The following is a 10,069-nucleotide window of genomic DNA, read 5'->3' as shown; positions in this document are numbered from 1 at the left end:
GTGTGTATGAGGGGCTCCTTATTTTCATCTAAAGTAACAGACAGAGAATCAGCACTTTTGAAACAGGGCTGAAAAGAGGGGATTATGGGTAATGCAATGATCTGTTTGGTGTTTGGAGCCAATCAGAGACATGTTCTGTATAAATCTGAGACCTATAATACATTGATGAAAAACAGTATCATAGGGGACCTTTAAAGATCAGCTACCTCACAGATCTCACTCACAAAACCACAGAAGAAGACAATACATTTGCACATACAGTCATTTTTAGGTATTTGTACTTTTACTTGAGCATTTCCAATGTATGCTATTTTATACTTCTACTTCACAGAAATTTGGATGCAAATAATGTCCTTTTTACTACAAAAACCACAATGAATTATGATGTACTATTATGGATTCATATACAGGGCAGTATAAAAGTCATTAAAGCTCATATATATACGTATAAAAAGGCTATTTGTGTAGGAGATATTTTGAATGACAGAAATAAAGTATTGTTTTTGGTTTTCCCCTTTTCCATGTAAATTAATAATGATTTGTTTTGCATAATGTAGTTTCTCCGTGACAGTTCCTTCACATGCAAAGACTATTGCTGCACGACCCATAAAACGTATCTTCATTACATCATAAAACATCAGGTATGAGTTTAAATGAATAAAAGATTACCTTACTGGCTTGTTTGTTTGTTTGTTCACTATAGGGAGTGTAATCGTGATCAATCAGGTTTTTTGACAGGCATACCAGACTCCAAAAATATTAGATTCAAGATTCAAAGATTTTCTTTGTCATACGCTACAGTGTATACAATGGCAATGACAATCTTATGACCTGAGCTCGTCCAACAATGCAAAAGGACTAGTTAATAGTTATAGTATTAGTTCAAAAGATTTGTTCTGTCATCCGAGGCTGGCTCTCTCTCCCTCATTTATACGAGCCGAGCTTCTGGGCTAATAGCAAGCAGGAGAAAGGAGAGTGGGCAGAAACAGAGCGTCGCCCATATATCTCTGTCGCCCCTGCCTGATTTTCTCCACTCTGCACTCCACAGGAACCTCGCCACACTGCTGCCACCCTGGAAGAAGAAATAAATGGGAGAAGGGGGGAGAAAAGAGAGAGGAGAGCTCGTGACTCCTGAAGATGGAGGCCTCTGTTAAGTGCTGTGCTTGAAAGCCCGTCCGGCCTCATTAGCTGTCAGTTGTAACAATACTGAGCTGGCAGAGAAGACTGCTCCCAGTCTCGGTGCCATAAATCACCGGCTGACAGGCCCTGACAGGCTGGGAACCGACACACATGCAACACTCGCTTTCTGCGGCTCCCTTTTCTCTTTCCACTGCTCCTTCCTTTATCTCCCTCGCTCTCTCTCCAGTCTTTCTTTGTCAGTAGCACTCCCTTTTCCTTCTCTAAGCGTCTCTCACACACACTTGCAGCATGTCAGCACACAGGCCAGGACACATGTGCTCACAGCAACATACACACTGGCCTTTTTGCAGCATGTTTTTCTTTGGCGTTCAGAGTGTGTTTGACAGGAATGGGTTTTTGGAAAAGTCTGATGAAGTTTGATGGATGAGATGTGTTCACTGCGGCTTTGTGTTTTTCACTCTTACAACTTCTTCTTGGTTTCTTTACCTTTTCTAACTGGTTTGAAAACAGCTCACCAAATGACAAAATGTTTTTACCAGCTGGCTGACACTGGCCCATTTACAAGAAAAGTCGATTCACGTGGGTTACCCTTTCAAACACATGATTAAAAAGGCATTTTGTTAAGCATACATGACCCCTCACAGGGATATATTATTACATGCCATTGTATTGAAGGTCTGAAACAGCCGTCTAATTTTCATTGGTTGCAATTTAGCAATTGAAATGCATTCGTTGGAATTTTCAGAGGATAACGGCATTGTAAAAGCATACTTTAAAGCTATACTGGTAAAGATTTAAACAAACTTTAATGTATAAATAATGTTCTTTAAAGCCGTCTGACAGAAAAGAAAGGAACTATGCGGTTTACTTTAAGTAAGACTATTTCTAAACATCTCAAACACTTCTGTGAGTGTTGACATTAATCGAAAATACATTTCTCATCAATCTACAGAAGTCCATGTAGGGTGAATGATGTGGTCGATCGATGGGTCTAACACAGGACTTTCACCCAGGATGCTGCTGTTTTTTAATTTGTATTTTTTATTTCGGAAACATTTTCTTATTTTAGGGACAAGCCATGATCTTTTTTTAAACCTAACCAAGTAGTTTTTTCGCTTTAACCTCAAGTAATATTGCATAATAGTCTTTTTAACCACACATTTAAAGTTGTGTGGTTAAAATGTTTCCCTCATTGAATTAGGAATGCAGTCTATTGCATAGAAACCTAATTTAGTTTGGGACAGAGTTCATACTCACAAGCACTTACTTTAACAACATTAACTTTCTAATCCTCTCTTGAAACAGAAGTCAGGCATCATGAAGCTGACCTCCACATCAGTTCAGAGGAGGTCTCAGCCTTCTGAGGTCACATTATGCGTCTCCCCGTGCAGCTTTAGATGTAAATGTATGGCTGTGTTTGCATGTGCAGGATGTTATGGTCTGTTTGTAACCATGAGGCCGAGCAGGAGCCTCTGCAGCCGGCGTCCATTACTGTGACGTGTGGTGATGTGTGTGACACCACTGGAGAGGAAGGAAGTGGAAGAAAAGCAGGGCGGCGGGTCATTAATCACTGGCTGGTGACACATGAACACACACACATATTTCTACACACACACAAACACGTAGCGATGAGGCTTGGTGCTGAGTTTGCAGCTGAAGTGAACCCAACTGAACACATACACACAGTATATCAATATATACAGTGCAACTAAGTACATTTACTCAATTACTCATTGTCCTTAAGTGCAAATTGAAAGTGCTTTACTGGAGTATTTTCTTTGCATGTCACTTTATATCAGTACAATAGTTATTATCTAATCATTTAGATTTATGCATAAAAAAGTGTATATGATGTTTTGTTATACATTTAAATAACCACCAATGTGTACAGTAATACCGTTTAGGAAATTGAGGGAAAATTATCAGCAACTAACATGTAAACAAATAATTAAGTGTTTTAGGTCTGTTTTTTTAAACTCTGCATTGGCTTCTTTTACGTTTAATAGTTTAACAAACTTCTGCAAATTGTAAATACTTACTTTTACCTAAGTACGATTCCTGTCATAGAGAATTTTTACAGTGTGGTATTAAGGATCTGAATAACTTGTCCACCGCTGTGATATTGTGTGTGTGTGTGTGTGTGTGTGTGTGTGTGTGTGTGTGTGTGTGTGTGTGTGTGTGTGTGTGTGTGTGTGTGTGTGTGTGTGTGTGTGTGTGTGTGTGTGTGTGTGTGTGTGTGTGTGTGTGTGCGTGTGTGTGTGTGTGTGTGCGTGCGTGCGTGCGTGTGTGTGTGTGTGTGTGTGTGTGTGTGTGTGTGTGTGCGTGCGTGCGTGTGTGTGTGTGTGTGTGTGTGATGTATGGACAATGAGCTCACAGCTGGAGTACATGCCTCAGATTTAGATGGACTTCCTCTCCCAGCTCCCACACTCCTCCATTCCTGAGCTGCATATTTTAGCCCAACAGGACTCAGCTGGACCTCAAAGGCCCGGCTCAGCTCCGGCTGGGCTTTACACTTAAATGCTTTAAATAAAACCATGCCGTTTTAAGGTCTGTTAAATCAATTAGGCAATTTTGGTTTGACGTGTATTTCAATTCCAAAAAATGTCCTAAATCTTAGTTCTGAATTTAGTGTTGATACCAGGATGTTGTTTAGCCTGCTTCAAAGTGAATTATGTATACCAGTATTGCTTATGTGTTGTTGTTGTTGTTGTTGTTGTTGTTGTTGTTGTTGTTGTTGTTGTTGTTGTTGTTGTTGTTGAAAAGGTCTTAAAAATCTGAAATATGTCAAATAGCTTTTGGGGGACAGGCGTAACTACATGTTCTGGGTAAGCCTTTCGGACAATTGTGAAGCAAACTATATAGAGTCATCTTTTTAATAAATGTATCAACATAATCTTACAGATAATAACTGGAGTGAAGATCATAAAGACTGTCATGAAAAATAGAGTTTTAAAGGGTGGAGTGCATTCACACATGACTGTATTGTCTCACGGAGAAACTGTCATCATCTAAACTCAAAAACTCTATACATCTATTCTATATAAACCAACTGAAATGTATTGATATTGTGGAAACAGTCATTTGACAGTGATTTTGAGTAACTTTTAGACAAAAAAAGATCAATATATACTCTCCTTGTAGCTCTGTTTTGGTCTCCTCCTCCTGATTAAATGCTAAATGCTACCCCTATTCCCCAGCTAGTCGCTAACTTCGTCTGCTGTTTGTTGTTTTTGCTGAAAACAGATGCCTTGGTCAAAGCTGGGTATTAACTCGACTTCACTACATGCGACCAGATTTGATATATATATATATATTAAAGAAATGTTGATTAAAGCAACTTTAGAGTTAAGTGACCAATGCATCCAGTCTGTTGCACCCCACACACAAGTCACGACACCAATAAGTCATGATTTAAAGGTTTGGACTCCCACTCTCCCTGGGCTCTCCTCTCAGTGTCATCTGTTACCATCACAGTGTGAGGGGTTAGGATGTCCCGCACAAAGACACACAACTGGCCTCTCTCTCTCTCTCTCTCTCTCTCTCTCTCTCTCTCTCTCTCTCTGCAGCGCTACATTAATCTTCCACTGGTTACAGAAATCTCCATTTAACATTTTCCTCATGGGTGTCCGCCTGCTTTGCTTCATGGGGACATTTATTAGAGGATGTGCGTGTGTGATTACGGGCATGCATGTGTGGGTGGACAGGGTAATTGGCACTGTGCATGTGCTCGGTCCAAGCGATGCTGCAGTGTACGTACAGTGTGGAGCAGTGTGAAGCTGTGGGGGTGTGGGAAAGCCATCAGAGTGGACTTCAGAGGAAGAGTGAGGAAATTGCAGACATATAGGACTAATGGCTGTGCTGAGAGAAGAGGTTGCAGGGCCAGCAGCTGCTAGACATTCATCTGGACCGCTCCACACTGACATATACGCCTCCTGGGGAGAAGTGCAATGGGGCTTTCCGTCAGCAGAGTCAATATGTATTTGCAATAAATTCATGGTGTTTGTTTTAATACCCCTAGATGGGACAAATGTGTGAAATAAGGAAAAACTTCAGTTACGGCTGAAGAGAATTTGGATTGTTATAGAAACTCTCTACTCCCTAATCATTAGTTAGGGAGTACTTATGATGCAAAAATAGATTTATGAGTGTAGTAGATATTTTTTTCAGAACTTCCTTTTCTGATAGAAAAATCAAGGCAAAGAAAGGCATTATTTGAATATGTTACATTCACAAACATTTAAACTGTATTCTCAAAAACAGTTTTGAGTAAAATAAATGTTCTTCTGGATTTCTATCGCAGTTTCAAACATTGGTTTGGCTCAATTAAGTTTTTGTCTGACCTACAGAAGTACACTTTTCTTTGTAAAGGTTATTGACAATGCAGTTACGTATGGGAATGTCATATTTCGGATACCATGCAGTGGTCTTTATGCTTAACATTTTATTTTTAATTTAACAATAAAGTAAAAATACAATAATCAATGAACACACTAAATGCCACATCCCCCTGATAAGCTAAGCTTAGGGGCAGCAGGCTGTATTTAGCACTAAGAATCAGGACAACAATGATATGTAGTAATAACATGTAAGGATGGCACTTCTCTGCATAAAGTTGATAGCTTTAAATATCTTGGTGTAAGGCTAGACTCTGGACTTTCATTTAAACTACGTATAAATCATGTAATACAAAAAGTCCATTACGGAATCGGTGTTTTACACCGCTCTCGCAATTGTTTTACGCTCAGTGTCCGAAAGAGAATTGCTTCTCAACTTATTCTTCCGATTATGGACTATTGTGATGTTGTCTTCCAAAATGCACATAAATCAGATCTTGCTCCACTCAACATAGCCTACAACAGACTATGCAGATTTGTTCTTGGTTGTCCTTTTCGTACACATCACTGCACAATGTATAACCAACTTAAATGGCCTTCTTTAAATGTAAGAAGATGACACACGCATTGGCTTCAGCTGATATTTAAATGCATTTATCTTAACTATCCCCCTTATTTAAAGCAGTATTTTGTACCCTACTCACCAAATCATCAAGTTAGACATTCTGTTCAGATTTATTTCTCTGTCCCCTCTGCAAAAAGATTGATTGGCAGAAGAGCGTTCATGTTCAAAGCCCCAACTGACTGGAATACTTTACCTGCTGCTATTAGATCTCTTGCATCATTGGGTATGTTTAAACATGCATTGTTATCTCACTTTCAACTGGTCTGTGCTTGTTATTAACTGATAGTGATGAAACTGATTTGCTCGACTGTCTCAAATTGTAATGATTGTGAGCATTGCTTGAATTTTACTTAACAGACTGTATGTGGTTTGTCTTGTGTGTCATGTTTTGCATTTCGTCTTTTTGTGTATGTCTGTAAGTCGTTGCTATTGTCGGGACCCCCTTGAAAACGAGGTGGTGCATCTCAAGGGGTTTATCCCAATGAATACAAATGTCTATATATATATATCAATATGTTCATCTTCCCCTCAGAAAAAGTGCCAAACTATTTCTGTAAGACACCTTGCAGATTAAAAACAAGTCATGACAACGATCTGTTTATTAAATTCTAACTGACTCTTGCCCTGCCCGTACAAAGAGGTGCTGTTAGGCGATGTTATCCACAACACAATCCAGATAAACATCAGTTTCTGCAGAGCAAGGAGAGGAATATTACTCATTCTGTTCCTCTCATCTGTGAGGGGGGATATTGGCGAGTGACAGATGAAAGTGTAAGTACCTCTGGACAGCTGTTTGATTCATTCTGGATGTAATATCGATCCTGTTGTTGATGTACAATCATGAAATAAAAAATAAAAAAGGGCTCAGCTAACCTCCTCTGGGTTGTGGAGCTGATTCGTCAGAGAGGGGGGGTTGAAAGCTGATGAGGAGAATTTACTCACTGCTCTCCTCTGTTTCCTCCTCAGCTCCTCAACACATATGCATACATGCACACAAACCCGCAGTTCAACACGAACACGCACGTGCACTCGCACAACAAGCAGGCGTCCACACACACAAACACGCACCCTCTAACCTCACTATGGTCTCACACAGCAGGCCTGCCATAAATCAATGGGCAGGATCGTGTCTGCCAGTTAGACTAAACAAGAGCATTTGTGGGGATTTGCTCTCACCCATTAATCATCTTGACAGCTTGAAAAACACATTTCCCCTTTAATGACTGTATTTGGATAATCAGCTCTGTTTCCCTTCCCACCCTCTCCCTGGCTCTCCCTCCTGTCCCCTCCCCATTTTCTTCTCTTTTTCGCCCCAAGCGCCATCACTGACATAAGGCTAACTCACTACTAGAGGAGGGGAAGGCAGAGGAGGGGCTGTGGAGGTGAGGGGTCTTTCAACGTCCAAACGGGCTCTCCGAAAAAAGTTAAAATAAGCATGCTGCCTGTGGAAAAAAAAAAAAAAAAGTGTTTTTACCCTCACTCAACAAACCGCAAGGCCTCTGCTAATATAAACTTGTGTATGTGAGTGCACGCTCTAAATTAAACACAGAGAGCTCATGCATCTGCAAACATTAACCATGGACGTCTTAATGTGCAGAGGTTGTCAGGAACTTAAAAACATAAACCAACCGTGCGCTTTGAAAATGTGATACAAAATATGTGTTGTGTGAAAGTTGTTAGTTTGACCATTTGCTCCAACATGTTGCAATCAACAGAGCCACCTATATGCAAAGCCACAATGCTGTTTCCAAAAATAATATCGCTCATTTGAAATGTTATTAAAATGAATTAGAAAGACTGACTTTACATAACATGCAGTGCTTTCCTGATAAGTTTAGGCAAGACTAAAACTTCAGGAAACACGTCCTCATAACATAAAGTCAAAATACGTTGTTGGCTTAAAAACAACATTATATTCTTATCGAAGATTTCAAGCAACAAGCACACATTTTGAAATGGTTGCAGTGGTTATGTGTGAATTGATAAGACTTTAGGTTCAGGATGCAAAACAATGTGGTTTACTTTAAACAACACAAATACTTGGTGAGGCTTTGGCAACAACATTACATGGATGAGTTAAAGCAACAAATCTAAGGGGTTGGGTGAAGGCAACAAATGTACTTGGTAGTTTCCAGCAACAAACTTAAAGGTGGGGTAGGTAAGTTTGAGAAACCGGCTCGAGATACACTTTTTGTTATATTCCATGGAATGCTCTTAACATATATCTGAAGTGCTTTGACAAAAAATACATAACAAAATGTCATCTGTGGAAGCCGGATGGCCTACCTGCCTGTCAGCCTTCCATCCGTGTACAAACTTATCTCGTGCCCTCATTGGTCATGTGCGCGTTCATGTGTGTTTGAGGAGGGGCTCTGTAAGGAAGTGGCAGATTTTTTCCAGTTGTGTATTTTCAAATTCTAGCGCACTCGAACTGGTTTCTCCAAAATTACCTACCCCACCTTTAAGTGTTTAGGTTAAAGCCACAAAACGATTTGGTTAAGTTAAGGCAGTACAAGTATTCAGTGAGGAATTATTAGATTTAAAAACAAAGCGTTTGACCATGGATGGTTGGATAATTTGGTAAGCGTTGGTTCTGTTCAGGCAAAAGAACGTTGGGGGAGGGGGGGGGAGCTAAGGAAACAAAACTACAGGGTTTGGTTCAGGCGAAAAAGTGGTTAGGTTTATGCAACAACAAAACTTAGTGAGGTTAAGGGAACAAAACTACTTCAGTAGGTTCATGGAACTAAACAACTTTTGATCTTTAGTTTAATCTTGGAGGATTCACGCAATGTGAATTGTTGACATAAATGAAGTGGCATGTGTATGTGATGTAAATTAAATATGTTATGTTAGTTAACAGACATCTGTAGGTTAAAATAAGTCACAATTCACACGCAACACGAGCAGCCAATACAGAAGTTCTTGGGGGTCAGTACACTTTTTTCCATTATAAAGGTAACTTTTAGTGAGTAGTCAAGACACATACTGCACGTTTAACATAGTAAGTAAACATTTTCACAGATGCACCAGAGGTTTCCCACAATGACAGGTCAAAATGTCTGTTGTGAAATGTGCACATTTCAGTTTTTTAGATGCTGTTTTTCTTTCAAAATGGGAAGATACAAGAACATTACTTAAACAAACATATAATTCGTACACAAATATTGGCTAGCAATAGTTTATTTAAAATAAATCACAAGTCATTGCTTGTCCCAAGTGTAAATAACCATTGTTTTCGTTGATACAATATTCCCAATTATACGAAGCTTTAATGCACCATTACACAGGCTGAGAAACAGGATGACATTATTGAGTGAATGTGTATACTGTATACACATTCACTCAATAACAACTTGCCGTATACAGTATACAGCAAGTGTGTGTATGGGTTGGGCTCCTGCAATGTGTTGACATATGGAATAATGAATCTGTTTGAACAGTTGTGAGACAACTCTGTCTGAATACCACACAGCTGAGTGATGCTGGCACACACACACACTGAACCTAAACACACACTGAGCACAGTTTGGCAGCTGAAGTCACACACCACTGTCACTCAGCTACAAAACATCTCATGTGTGTTAAAGACAGGGTAGACAACTTTGGCAAAAACCAGCAACAGTAAAGTAGATATTTACCGAAAAAACGAAATAATCCACTTCCTTCAGGGCTCTCTCCAAAGCTACTCCCCAAAAACATCACGAGTGCTGCAATGGGAGCACACAAGCCAACAATTGAGTGAGGAAGTAGTTGATTTGATGACTTATTACAGGCCTGCAAAGAAACAGAAACCAGATATCCATACATTTTATATGTTTATTTTTGTCGTGACATAAAGAGAATTAAGAAAAATATATAACAAAAATAGTTTCTTAACTACATCGCCTTAGCGTTTTGTGACCGGAGAGATAGTATGACTTCTGCAATTAATTTAATTACCCTTGGCTAGGACTCACATTTGATTACACAG

The sequence above is a fragment of the Notothenia coriiceps genome, unplaced genomic scaffold (genome assembly GCF_000735185.1).
Source record: "Notothenia coriiceps isolate Sejong01 unplaced genomic scaffold, NC01 NC01_scaffold00010034, whole genome shotgun sequence".
Lineage (NCBI taxonomy): Eukaryota > Metazoa > Chordata > Actinopteri > Perciformes > Nototheniidae > Notothenia > Notothenia coriiceps.
Note: the sequence above shows the minus strand (reverse complement) of the source record.